The 15,115-nt window shown below is 33.1% G+C and overlaps 1 long non-coding RNA gene and 1 other non-coding gene across 6 annotated transcripts in view; both read left to right on the top strand.

The window, feature by feature from the left end:
* The window catches only part of LOC115274293, a 144,372-nt gene that overhangs the window by 31,376 nt on the left and 97,881 nt on the right, over positions 1–15,115 (top strand). For all 5 annotated transcript variants that reach the window (XR_003901188.1, XR_003901187.1, XR_003901190.1 and 2 more), the window contains exon 3: positions 10,960–11,092. This is a non-coding gene — a long non-coding RNA (uncharacterized LOC115274293). The remainder of the gene's footprint in view (positions 1–10,959; positions 11,093–15,115) is intronic.
* On the top strand, positions 2,784–2,903 carry LOC115303770. The gene has a single exon (XR_003914233.1). It is a non-coding gene; the product is annotated as a small nucleolar RNA SNORA26 (small nucleolar RNA).

The raw sequence follows: 15,115 nt of genomic DNA, 5'->3' as shown, positions 1-15,115 counted from the left end.
ATAAACATTCCAATGAAAAGTCAGATATTGTTGGAATGTAACAAGTAAGACTCAGTTATAGGCTCTCTATAAAATATGCACATTAAATGGAAACCTACAGATAGTTTGAATGTAAATAGATAGGAAAATGTTTTCCATAAACATGGAAAGCATGGAACAGCAGGAGTGGCTGTAATAATATAACATAATATAGATGTCAAGAGAAAAGCTGTCACCAGGATAAAGAGGAACACTTTATTATAATGAGTGTTAATTCTTTAGGAAGACAATTATAACATTAGTTTTCCTTCTAACAGACCTTAAAATTACATGAAGCAAAAATTGCCATAATTAAAGGGAATAGCAATTCAAAAATGATGTTAGAAAATTTTAACATTTGAACAATTGAGAGAAAATTTAGACAAAATGACATGAATAAATATATTTTATTTATATCATAAACAAAGCAATAATAAAGATATAATTTGGATGACATTATCAACCACCTTGACCTAATTGATAATTAAATAACCCCACAAATACAAAATGGACATTGTCTGCAAATGCTTGGTCATAAGCTAAGTCTCAATAAATTTAAAATGATTGGAGTAAATCTGTTATCAAAATAAATTTTAAAGGAAAACATTAACTGTTTTCTCAAAATAAGGTGTCTTATTTTGTGAAATTTGTATTTAAGCCATGACTAAAGTGTGTAAGGTTGACTAAGAAAAATAATGTCGGTGTTTTCTTCATAATTCAGAACAAATATAAAACCTTGGTTCTTAACTCACAGTCTTAAATTCTGATTGGAGAATAGTAAGTCAAGTTATCTTATGGAATAGAAAAATGTTCATACATTTGAGTGAAGAAAATGTATTTGTCTTAGAATATTTCCAGAATTTCAAAACTTTTACTTAAATAATTGAAAAAAAAAAGATCAGTTTGTGAGGGGAAAATTTCTTAGTTTATTTTGTTTTGAGAAAAATAATAGATATGAGGAAATTGCAACAATAGTACACGAGATTCTATGTATATGTACTGTCACAATTTTCCTCACTTGTTATATCTGGCATAACTATAGTGTATCAAAACCAGAAAATTGTATACTTCTGTGCAATTTTGTCACATGTCTATATCAATATTCAGAATAGCTATATGTTAGCAGACACAGAACTATTCCATTACAGCAAAGATCTTTTGTGCTAATCCTTTACAGTCACATTCATCCCCCACCATACCTAGCCCTTTGCAATTATGGTTTCCATCCCTTGACAGTATGTGAACTTTGCAGATTGGTCTTAAGTGAACAAACTGAGCATTGTAACTTTGAGATCTATATGAACTGTATGTTTTAATAGTCTGCTCTTTTTTATTGCTAAGTAGTATTACAGGGTGAGGGTTCTCTATTCTCTTCTATTAATTCATGCGTAAATCCCTTTGATAATACCATAGTCTTGCTTACTGTAGCAATGTAATAAGTCTTGAAACTATATTTACTGTTTACTTCTGCTTCTTTTAAAAAATTGTTTAGCTATTTTAGTTCCTTTATGTTTCATATAATTTTAGAATAAACTTTCTAGTATATGCAAATGCACTGAGATTTTGATTGAAATTGCATTAAAATATATCATTTCAGGGAGAAACATCTACTATATTAAGTCTTCCATTTCATTTGTCAAATGTATGTATATAAAATTATTTTATAGTATTACCTTATGTTCCTTTTGACGTTTTCAAGATATGGAAGGGTATCCATGTTTCATTATTGTATCTTAACATGAATTTCTTTTGGTTTTTCTTGCTTTGGATTGTCTCAGCTTCTTTAATCTGTAGGTTTATGTCTTTTGCCAAATTTGGTAAATAGTAATTTTTACATCAAATTCTTTCTGAGCCTCATATTCTTAATCTTCTCCTTCTGGGGCTTTATTGTTACAAATGTTAGAACTTTTGTTATAGTCTTATGGATCCTGAAACCCTGCTCATTTACTCTTAGACTGCTTTCTTTTTGTTGTTAATATTGTATAATTGCTGTTGTTCTGCTTTCAAGTGTAATGATTCTTTCCCCTGTAATCTTCATCCTACTGTTGAGCCTATCCTGTTAATTTTGGATAGGGAGCATAATGTATTTTTTTTGGCTTCTAAATTTCTACTTGGTTCTTTTTTAGATTGCTTTCCTTTTGCTGAAATACTCTATTTCATTGTGGGGACTTTATTTTTTTTAAGTGTAGTCAAAATAGCTAGGTGTATTATGATGGCCGCTTTAATGTCCAGCATTTCTATAACCTCATTGTTATCTGTTATCTTTAATCATTCAAGTCAAGGTTTCCTGATTTTTGCTAAGATGAGTGCTTTTCATGGTGCTTTGGTGGCTTAATTGGTTGAGTGTCTTATTCTTGGTTTTGGCTCAGGACCCTAGGATCTAGCTCCTGTGTTGAATGTAGTGCTAAGTGTGGAGCCTGTTTGGGCACACATGTGCTTGCACTCTCTCTCTCTCCCTCTCTCCCTCTCTCCCTCTCTCCCTCTCTCCCTCTCCTCTCCCCCCCTTCCTAGCTGGCATGCTGTTTCTCAAAACAGAATAAACAAACAAAAAATAAAATAAAAACTGAGTGCATTTCAGTTCTAGACCAAGTGTTTGGGGTACTTTGTTGTGAGGGTCTGGATCTTATTTAAATATTATGTTTGCTTTATATAGAACATTTAGGATTAGTATCTGTAGGATACTGGAGGAATACCCCCCTCAAGCTCTGTCTCTCTCTGTCTCAAAAATAAGTAAACATTAAAAAAAAAAAAGAGCGCCCTTTCCTGTGCCCTTTTAAGGCTGGCACAGTGCCTTAAGAGGCTAACATAGAAGGGCAAAGGAAGTCTCCATAAAACCCAGGGAAGAGACTAAAACTCCTCTCTGGATCCTGTCTGGAGTCACAGCTGAAAAAAAAAAAAAGAGTAAAAAATGAGGCGTCTTTAGGCTTTACACCAGTGTCTAATCATTACTTTTTTTATTTCACTCTCTTCTAGAGTATGCTTATGTTAAAGATTTTTATGTTTTTTTGTGTGTGTTTCTAATCTTCAGATTGTCTCTTGTACCATACAGGGAATGGTAATTTTCTTCAGCCTTTGATTGACTGATGCAGAATTAATTTGGGGCTATTTTAGAATTTTATTTTTTTCTTCCCTCTCAGACCCTCACCTAAAACAGTTATTATTATATATTTCCAAATCAGTGGCACTTTAATATCTTCACTGAATGTTTTTCTAGTGAGATGAACAAGTAAATATTTCTTCTTGAGATTTATTTAACTTGAGATCTAGGAATAATTTAGACAGAAGAAAACAAAACTCTCATATCAAAATATCTCGTCTCTGTTTTTTAGTTTCTTAATCAGCAGTATAGCAAATTCTAGATGCATACTAAATCACTGGGGTATATAAATAATAATGAAACATGTATAAAGTTATTATATCTAATGGAGGAAAGGAGTTATGAAAACAAACTTTTAGTTTCATTTCCAGTAACAAAAATAACTAATGGTACAATATTTTGGTAATCAATCTATTAGGAAAGCATGGAAATTCACTAAGAAAACATTTGGTTTGTTTAAAAAGACATTAAAACTATTTATGATCAATACCTGTGATTGTAGAATTCTATTTTATAGCTACAGTTCATTGACTACCTACAATATAATTTTCATTTGCTATACAATTTAATTCTTACAGAAAACCTTGCAATTATATATAAACTCTCTTTTAGTTAGGAGACAAATGAAGTTCAGGGAGGTTAAGTAACTTTCCTACTATTGTAGTCAGTAAACACAAGATCCATCTCTGTGTATAAAGTAAATCTACATTTCAGTATTTTTATTTGCCACCTTAATAGGGGTATATGAGATATTTTAAGATTATATAATTTAGTGATAATATTTAACTTAATAGGAAAATCCCATTTTTTCAGTTTTGCCAAGTTTTCTCCTTCCTCCCCCCCTTTTTTTAGAATAGTGATATTTACAATTCATTTTTTAAATGAAGAATGAAGGATAAGTCACATTCTTCTTGTTAATGATAATGTTTCATGATAGAAGGGTGGATAAGCAAATTTTTCTGAAGTCCTGCTGCTTTCTTTTCTTTTTTAAAAGTTTATTTTGAGAGAGACAGAGAGTGCGGGCTACCAAGAGCTTACAGTAGGGGAAGGGCAGAGAGAGAGAGGGAGAGAGAATTCGAAGCAGGCTCCATGTTGTCAGCACAGAATGTGAGGCAAAGCAAGGCTTGAACTCAAGAACTGTGAGGTCATTATCTGAGTCAACATCAAGAGTTGGTCACTTAACTAATTGAGCTACCCAGGCACCCCACTGCTGCTTTCTGAAAGGTAGATTTATGATGATGTGCTGATAGGGATTTTTAATGCCTCAATGGAAACTTATATGAAGGCTGGTTGCATCCTTTTTGGAATGGAGAATGGCTGAACCTGAAATATAGGTGTGTGAGCAACATAATGTTGTTATTGTATTAACTTAATATATTAGAACTCCAAAAAATATCAGATGTTTATTTCAAATATTTTCAAAGGATATGAGACATGATTCTATCCTTTGAACAAAACAGAAATTTTACGTATTTTTCCCCTAAGGCCTAGACGTATGAAAAACTACCTTCTTGTCTACTGCTCATGCTCTTTCGTCTTCTTTCCCAGACTGATATGGTGAATGATTTTCCATCTGTCTAGGTCCTAGGTTTTATTATTGTGGCTTCTTTTTAATCATATTGAGAATTTATGATAACTTATGACTTCCAAATTCCAGAGAAAGAAAAAATGCTCAATTTAAATTATGTACTTTTAAAACTTTGATTTAATAGAAAATTAATTTATTTTTTACTACAAACACATAAATAACCTTGGAGGAAACTTGAAATGTTTCTTAGCTGCAGAGTGGGTTCCAGTTATTGAGAAATGTATCAGAGGGGAAATGAAAGCCACTTGTTATAGGTCATTATTTTACAACTCAAAATTCCTGTCAAACCCTAGATGAATTTCAATATTATAAATTGGAGTTTTGTTATGATTTTGTTATTACTAATAGTAATAATAATAGCTAACATTTACTATTTTCTAACTATGTGCATTGAAATAAATGTTTTGCACTAATTATTCCATTTCTTATATGGAATAAATTGAAAATATTTTCACTTCATAGATGATAAAATTGAGGTTTGGCAAATTAAATGACTCATCAATTGGAGAGAGACCCAAACTCTGATCTCAGCTGCATTATCTCTAAAACTTACTTTCTAGGCTACTGTAGGATACTCTCTCTAAATGGTGCTGAGGCCAATAGAGACGGACACACATTGTAAAGACACACTTTTCTTAACTCCATTTTTATTGATTTGCATTTTTCAGGTATTATTCATGCATCTTGACTGACCTAAGAATAAAGAAATGCCAGTGCTTTCCGTTGACAACTGATTTAGTCTCTTGGCATTTCAGTCTGAACTGGAGGAAAGTGTAGTTTCTCAAGTTGCTTGTGGGAATTTAAATGTGTAGTCTTGGAAGGAAAAGAACAGATACTTCCTTTGGTTATATACAATTTCAAGCAGTGGTATTCACTCTTGATATTTTGAGAGCCCTTCTGGATATCACCATGGTATAGCAACAACAATGAAGTGCAAGGACCTATGTTCAAAATATATGGGATAAACTAATTCTTTCTTTAGAAAATATTTTGAGTACTTTACCTTCTGTCTCTAACTGCAACATGGCTCTATACAATTGTAACTACATTCATGGCTCTGTTCTGCAAAATACTTCCCCTGGTGATTCAAATCAACACATTCTCACAAATATTAAAGCCAATTATTATTTTCTGGCAAGTTTATTAACAGAAGACAATTCATAATTGTTAAAGTATTCAGTTTTTGGTTGTCTTCATGTGTTTTCAGGGGAAGACAAAGATTGTATCAAGAGCCACTAACTGTATGTTTTTTTCAAATTGGAATGCATTTTGACATCTCTTAACTAAAACAAAAGTGACATGATTCAAGAAAATATACTAACATGTAACATTGCATTATGAGATATTTCCTTATTCAAAGGTTTAGATTCCAATTGCATGTTGTTTCAGAAATATTATGAGAAAATCAAAGGAACTTAGAAAAAGTTCTATTCATTTGATATATTCAAAGAAATGTTCAGCCACGGAAGATTGCATTAATATTTCACTTGCAGATTCAAGGATTCAGAAAACAGTGACTGCAAGACAAAGTTCTCCTCAAGAATATGTTGTTCAGAGGCACCTGGTGGCTCACTTAGTTAAGCATCTGGCTGGCTCAGGTCATGTTCTCATGGTTTGTGAGTTCAATCCTGGTGTCAGGCTCTGTGATAACAACTCAGAGCCCTGGAGCCTCCTATGGATAATGTGTCTCCCTCTCTCTCAGCCCCTCCCCCACTCATGATATATCTCTCTCTCATAAATAAATAAACTTAAAACCTAAAAAAAATTGTTTAAGAACATATTGTTCAAAAGCTATTGCCTTGAAGCTCAGGTACTTTTCAGTGCAGATGAAAACATCTGGCAGCTGGTCAGATACCTGAACTCTATAGTGATAAGAGAATGATGTCTCACTGTGCTGTGGCATTTCGTCTGTTACTCATAAATTAGCTTAGCATTTTTAACAAATTTTTCAATGCAAATAACTATTGTGGTTTTAACACCATTTTTTCAAAGCATTTTGCAAATGTATTTTTATTTATTTAAAGTTTATTTATTTTCTGATGGAAGGAGAGAGAGGGAGAGGGAGATGGGGAGGGAGAAGGAGAGGCAAGGAGGAAGGGCAGAGAGAGAGGGAGAGAGAGAATCCCAAGCAGATTCCATGCTGTCAGTTTCAGTGCAGAGCCTGATACAGGTTTGAATCTCAGGAACCTGAGCTGAAATCAAAGTCACATGCATGACTAACTGAGCCACTCAGGTGCTTCTGCTTCTTTTGTTTTAAAAGAGAGAAATTAATATATTGACTTCCATTTATTTTTATTTTTTAATACCTCTCTCTCTGTCTGTCTCTACCCCACAAAAGTAACTACTATCCTAATTTCTTTCATGTTAGAATAATTCTGCCCTGGGGTGCCTGGGTGGCTCAGTCAGTTGAGTGTCCGGCTTCGGCTCAGGTCCTGATCTCACGGTTCGTGGGTTCAAGCCCTGCATCGGGCTCTGTGCTGACAGCCAGCTCAGAGCCTGGAGCCTGCTTCAGATTCTGTGTCTCTCTCTCTCTCTGACCCTCCCCTGCTCGTGCTGTCTCTCTCTGTCTCTCAAAAATAAATAAAAAACATAAAAAAAAAATTAAAATAAAAGTAATAATTCTGCCCTTGTTGAACTATATGTAAATAGAATCATGCAGTATATAGTCTTTTCTCTCTGGCTTTTCCCACTTCATATTATGTATCTGAGGTTTATATATTCCCTTTATTGTGTAGTATTTCATTGCACGGAGATAGCTCAATTTGTTTATCCATTTTAATGTTGCTGGACATTTGGTTGATTACAGATTTTGATTCTTATAAATTGTGCTGCTATGAACATTCTTGTATATACTTTTGCTGAAAATATGGCTGCACATCTGTCTAGAACAAATGCACTCTTGAGTTTGTTTTGTCTCAGCATTATGCTTATGAGATCCATCACATCACTGTTTATAGTAGTAGTTCATTCATTCTGCTTACCCGGTAATGTCAGAGCACTGTGTTTTGATATGTGTGTTTTCTTGCTGGTTTCTCTGTGGTTGCACATTTTTCTGATTTAGGTTGAATTTGCCTAGAATGATGTTTGCCTCAAAGAATGTCTGTTAAGAGCCTACTTATTCTTTACGTCTTTACTGATATCCTGAAACAGCTCCCTTCGTCAGTTAGACACTTGGCAATCAATGCTTAGTGGCCCAAGAAAAGGAAGTATTCCTGCTTTTATCATGTGAAAACCTGAGAAAATACTATATGCAAAGGGTTAAAAAAATCATCCTAGCATTTTAAAATTAAGTAGCTATTGACTTTATGGTTATTTATTTCCCTTTCTTTTTGAAATTCTTTATAAATAAGCAAAGTCAAAGCCTAATTTACTTAAACCTTTACTTTTTATTGCTCTTTTATCTCACAATGTTTCTAGAAACATAGAAAGTTATGGGGTAAAAAACTTGCTTAGACTTGTTCAAAATAAAAGTTTATGTAGAAGTAGGGAAAGAAGTACTCAGTTATATCTGTCCTGTCAGGTGGTTCTGGGCTCCTTGCATGCTAGATGGTTCTTCAGACATTGTTAGCTTTCTCTCTCCTTTAAGTAATTTGCTGTCATTTAGATCTTTTCCTATCTTGATGTGTAGTTACTGATACTATATAAAACTGTATCTATTGTTCACTTAAATACAATTCTGTTGCTTATGTAAAATTTTATTTCTCAAATACTATATGTATTTGGAATTTTAGTTTTTTATTAATATATAATTTCAGCATTCTCTAGAAAATTTTGCCAATGGGGATATTAAAATGAAAGCTTTAATGTACAGTATCTGTAGTATGGGATTCTTAAAAACATATAACAAAGCAAGTTATCTAAAGTTATCCTCAATAATTTTTTAGAATAGTTTGAAAACATAAACTATAGTAGTTGCCATATGTTTTCTATTTTATCATTTTTTTTCCCAAATTTTTACAGAGCAATTATTGGTGTGGTATATTGATATATTTTAATTTTGGGAGGGAAAACAGCAGAAAGGACACCTGGGAATAATGCATTAATACTGAACTGTTTTTGAGGAAACTATATGAACTGTTAAAATTGTACCAGAGTTAAACAAGCAAGGGAGACATTATTCAAGAGTATTGTAATAGGGAACAGAGGGTGAACTCCACTCTGCTGAAACAAAAGGCAGAAGGATGTTTAAAGGATGGGGTGAGCTAATGGAAAAGTACTGGAGTACATTAGGGATGGAGGTTGATTTATGTGATTAAACTATCTGTGTTTGCTAAGTGGCTCATCAACGTTAGGGTCCTACTCTCCCATGAGACTGGGAATATAAAGACCTTGTCTTTTTTTTTTTTTCTTTACATTTTAAAAAGATGACTTCCAGGTTTTTGGGAAAACCATCCTTAGGTTGTAGAAAATTTATACCTCATAAGTCAAATAATTTTCAGTGACAAATTTTCTAAAGTAAATGCTGTAAGAAAAGGCAAATCAGGGGACTCTAGTCAGGAAGAAACCTATATAAAGTTTATTCAAGTTGAGAAGGTTTGGTTTGGTTTATACAAAATATTTGTTTTCATACAAAAAGTCATATAGAGAAATACCTTTGTATTTTTAATCTAGTAGTTTATATCCACAAAACAAACTAACTGACCTTGTACTTAGTTTTGGCTTTAAAATGAGCATTGATCTTTATTCTGATTCCTGCTTAGGTAGAGTTATAAGAACAATTAATGAAATATTTATCCTATTGGGGATAATTAATATCCAAAGACATTCCTATAATTTCAATATATATGTATGCATTAATTCATAGGCATAACTTTTTTTAAGTATTCAAAATTTAGTCTTAATATTAACTGCTTTCAAGCTTATTCTTGAAATGAGTCCAATTATCTGTTCATTTTCATAAGCTAGAACTGATAGGTTTAATTTCTTTTGACTATGAATGAAACCCAAAAGCAATGACTCCCTCTGGACCATAGACAATTTCCAAGTTGCTATAATTTAGTATTACCATCATATAAAAATAATAAAGTATTTTAGCTTCCTTGTGTTATGTGCAATGAATATATTTAATCACTATTAAAACAATGCAATTTTATTATCAGAGAAGAAAACATGGAAAAAATCTTAAATATCTTGCACTATCAATTGCTCAGTGTTCAGAGGTCTATTGACACTTAGTGGTTTGTGCAGAGTTATATAAACTACCACTTCCTGGTTTGCTTTTAGTCATGAATTTCCTGCCTTCATCATGTGCTGTCCTATATAAACACTTTCTCCATCTACCTGTCAAACTGCTACTTCTAAATTTCACATTGCTACCTGCAATAAATGAATGATGTAAAATACAAATTTTATTAATTTATTTTGCATAAGGTGGTTTTATACTTTGAATCATAAATAAATACAAAATAATTTTTAAATGATTTCTCCAGAGGTATTCTACTTCTAATCAAGTAATTTGTTTTCCTCATTGATAAATCAAAACAAAATAAGACCACAGACTACTGATTTTTAAATCTCTCTCACAAGACTTTAAGAACTAGTCATGGTTCTTAAAAATAAAACAAAAGAATAAACCTCCTTTGTGGAATTATTTTAAGAATTTTGTTTTTGGAACTATACTTTCTGGTTTCAATACACCTTTTATAAACATTATTTTATAGACACAGTGAGTCACAGAATTTTAAAAAAAAAGGAATATACCCTTCGCCTTTTACTATTTTGTTCTTAGCTTCTGATCTACTTACTAATCTGAAGCAACCATATGAGCCAGAGTGGCATCACAATGAGAAAATCTTGAGTTGATTTAAAAAAAAAGTTTAATGTTTATTTTTGATAGAGAGTGAGCGAGCGCATGCAAGAGCATGAGACAGAAAATCTGAGGCAGGCTTCGTGCTGAACAGCAAACAGCCAAATATACTGCTCCATCTCATGAAACATGAGATCACGACCTGAGCCGAAGTCGGCTGCTTAACTAAGTGTGCCACTCAGGCGTCCCTTTGAGTTGCTTTATAAGTTTACGGGCTCTATGACAGATGAGCAATTTCAGGTTTAAGAGTCTTTCTGTATGTTCTGTGAAAGCTATAAAAGGAAGAAAGGGAAAACAAGTTAGGACATTGAAATGTTATCAAAGGGATATGACTTAAAACACTTCAGTGCAGAAAATATGAGGTTGAGTGGCAGTAGAGAGAAAGAGACTAAAAATTTTTTTCACACTACTTACCTTAGCACTTTCTACTTTTCTGTTCCTGCCTTATAGAATTCTGCTGAGATGTCTACTCAGTTGTTGGATAACAGCTGCATTCTCTTCCTCCTTGTACTCTGCTAGACAACATTTCTCAGATCTTCTGCTGTTACATGGAGACATGTGACAGAGTTGTGGCCAATGCACTGTGAGTAGAAGTGGTGGATAGCAATTTCATGGCTGGCTTTTTTTTTTTTTTTTTTTGCAGGGGTGGAGGAGGGGCACTAAAATATTTATTTAGAATGAGACAAGAAATCACAACTGATTACAAGTTTCAGTACTACCACAACATCCAACATCACCAAACCCAGATTTTTTTTCATGAATTTTGAGAAAAAAAATCAGAATCAGCATTCAGAGCTGATTCTTAGACATGTAAAATTTCTCACATACTCTCCCAAATTCTCCTACTTTCCTCATTTGCTGGCAAAATGCAGGTATCTAGTGGATTTTTTTCCCAAGATATTTGGAAGCCACATAAGGAAGAGACTTGCTTTTTTATAAATCCTTATGAAGCAGAGTCCTCTAAGTCCAACTGCCATTGAACTTCATGGTGAGTGAGAAATAATCTGTGACTGCATTAAGTTACTGAGAAGTTGGAACTGTTTTTTTAAAATAGTAATTAGTAATACTTACCAGGGCTAACACAGACATACTTTGTTTGTCAGTTGTCATTTCATCATTTCATACCACTTAGATATGATAGATACCACTGTAGGACATATTTCCATTAAAAAAAATGAAGTGTTTTGCTTATTCTGTGTATCAGAATTTTGACTATAATGTTCATTTGAAGTCCACATGATTCACATACCTCTATTTAAGCATATTGCAAAGATTTTTTATCTAAGGACTTAAAAGTAGTAACAGATATAACAGAAGTACCTCTTTGAATTCCAGAATTCATATTATTACATGAAGTTACATATATGGGCATATATGCACATATACACTTATATAATTTAGTATATAGGTATACGTGTTTTATTTAGTATCTACTTAAATTTGTTATATAATTATATTTAAGTATAGAAATATATGTTGTATATTTATTCAGTTAACCACAGAATAAAAATATCACAGTTAAAGATTTGACACAAATTTTAAATATTTTGTTTAGGAGAGATTTGGAGATGTCCCTTTGCTAGTTTTGCTAAAAGAAAGATTTCTATTCAGTTCTCAAGAGAATTTTTCTTGATATATTGTTCAATTCTGAGAAAATTGTTTTTTGTTGTATTCATCTGCTGGGATGTTGTCTTCCTACAGACAATCTTCGTAATCTTTAGAAAATTATTGAGTCTTTGTTAAATTACACAATTTATTTTAAGCATATGTCTGGTATCCTAAGTTCTTCAATATTAAAAAAAAGAAAGCAGAGTACCTGTGTGGCTCAGTCGGTTAAGCCTCTGTCTTCAGCTCAGGTCATGATCTCACGTTTGTGGGTTCGAGCCCCGCGTTGGGCTCTGTGCTGACAGCTCAGAGCCTGGAGCCTGCTTCAGATTCTGTGTCTCCCTCTCTCTCTGCCCCTCCCCGCTCATGCTTTGTCTCTCTCTGTCTCAAAAATAAATAAAAACATTTAAAAAAATTTAAAAAAACACAAAGTAGAGCATATATACTACCTCTGACACTAATTGTGGAAAGTCTAAGAATTTACTCTGTAAACTGACAACTCAGTCTGCCAAACAGTCATAGTTTTGGGGAAAATAAAAAAAATTAGATTACTGGGTCAGAAGCAAAGGAGTTTATTACTGCAATGACCTTAGCCAGTGTATCAGCTTTTCCTGCAATATGCACCACGTGCCAATTCTCATAAGTCAACACTAAGAGGACCGAATGGTACCTGCACTTGCAGGAGAGTAACCATAATTTTAGGGACCTTGAATATAATATGCAGTAGAGATGCCTGCTCTTTAGAGGGAAACGTTTAGTTTTTTTCCAGACTATTCACTATAAAAACAGTCTTGAAAGAGTTCAAGACAAAGGCAGATCATGTGTTTGCTTATAAGATAACGCAGAAACATGAGAGACCACTGAGGAAATGCCTTCCAACACAGCCAGGTAGCCTCTGTTGAGGCATGTATGTTTTATTCAATGTCTGTAGGTTATAGTAATCTGTTTCCTGTCCTTGCTACCATAATAGGAGAGAAATTTTATTCTATTCTATTTAACTAAAAAGAGTAACATTTAGATTACGATCTGAGCTGAAATCTGTTTCTCCTTCTTGGTTGAGTCAAATTACTTAGTGTCATTAACCAGCTTCTCTGCATTTTGTTGACAGCAGCTCACGGTGTTAATATTTAATTATCCATAGCCTGTGGCCTCTTATATGAGTAATGTGAGCCACAAACAAATGATTGTTGGACCTTTCCCTTGAGGGGTGTAAGTTGCAGTGACTACAATAATACATAATATATGCATGTAAAAATAACAAAATGTAAGGGACTGAATGTGAATATAGTTAAATACCAATGTAAAAATTAGTGTTATTTAATAAATCATTTATTTCAGATAAAAGCTATTTATGAAAATGGATACTAATGGACCCTCCTGCCTAAGAAGTTATTTAAAGTAGAAATTTTAATTAGTTGAACATAAAGGTATAGTCTTCAGAAGTCAACAAAATTAAATTCATCAATTTAGTCTCAGACTCACTTTAGAGCAGCACTACCCAACAGATAAACGATATGGGCCTCATATGCAATTTTGAAAGTTCTAATAGGCAAAATAGAAATAGAAACAGATGAAGTTAATTTCAATACATTGTATTTAAGCCCATATATCCAAAATATTTCTATTATATACTCAATATGGAATTGGTAATGAGTCTATATTATTTTCAATATCTTAAACCTTCAAATTCCAGTTTGTGTTTTACACTTAATGGTATATCTCTACTTAGCCAAGACACATTTTAAGTGCTCAGTAGCTTCAAGTGGCTAGTACGTATAATACTGGACATGTGGAAAAGGAAGTCAACTTTCATTTAATTGCTTCATCAAAATTAAAGTCCACTTTTATTTAACTGCTTTATCAAACTCATAAAATGGCTATTAAATTAAAATTACATGATGCTAAAATACCCTCTATAAATGTACCAGAACAAAAGTTTTGAATTTAATCTTTCCATTATAGCAGAGTGATGCAGTAGTAAGAATAGTGGATTGGGAGCCTGGCATCACAGGCTGGAGTTTCTACATACTGGCTTTAGGACTTTGAGTGAATCACGTATATCCTTATTCGAGGCTTGTAAGGTGTATATATAAGTCATATATTATCAAAAATTCTACTGAGCCATTACATCCAATTCAAAATGTATTTTTTTCTTCCGGAAAGAAGTAAGGTACAATGAAACAAGCAAAATGTGGTAGAGGAAACAAAACAAAACACAAAAAACTCACAGTAAAACAATGTATTAAACATGCTGCAGTCTTCCTAGACACAATACATTAACCTGTCTGGCTGAAGGTATTTGCTAATTCATTTAGCCCAAAACATTGTCTTGAAAACTCACAGCTGGTTACAAATCCAATCTTTTACAATGCAGTATACCTGCAGGCAGTTCAAAGATACATTCAAGTTCAACTGCAGCTACAATGGGAAGTTAATCATTAAGTTAACTTCCTGGTTTTCTTGTACAATTGAGTCAATCACATTGAATTTGCCCTTTAACAATTTGGCTTTTCTTCTGCCAAAAAATTATTTGACCCTAGAAGGAAAGTGAAAAAGGGAACAGTTGATGCAACAATTAGAGGGTATAGGAATATTTGCTTTGCAACCACGGAGCCTGTCATTCCTTTGCTGATGATCCACTGTCATATTTCAGAAACATATTTTACTCTTTCTATGGCAATGCAGTTGTCTGCATATAGTCAATAAGAATTTGACTCTGCCCCTTATTTAACCAGTAGCACCTATATTACCAAGACATACTCTGTGTCATATTTCAGAATAAATCAGAACTGACTGCCCTTCCATTACATAACAAGAGTTGTACTTTATTTGCAAAGTTAATATAATTTAAAAAAATCCAGGAAAACTGGTTTGCTACCTGTTTTATAGCTAAAGGTCCTTGGCCTCATTTCCTGGCAAGTCAAAAACCTTTTTAGCACCTTGAATACACAGAAATTCTTCACAATCGACATGTACCGAAGTGAAACAATAGAGGTCTTTA

Source organism: Suricata suricatta, chromosome 1, assembly GCF_006229205.1.
Source record: "Suricata suricatta isolate VVHF042 chromosome 1, meerkat_22Aug2017_6uvM2_HiC, whole genome shotgun sequence".
NCBI classification, from domain to species: Eukaryota; Metazoa; Chordata; class Mammalia; order Carnivora; family Herpestidae; genus Suricata; species Suricata suricatta.
The sequence above is the reverse complement of the archived record's forward strand: the minus strand, read 5'-3'. Positions and strand labels throughout refer to the sequence as shown.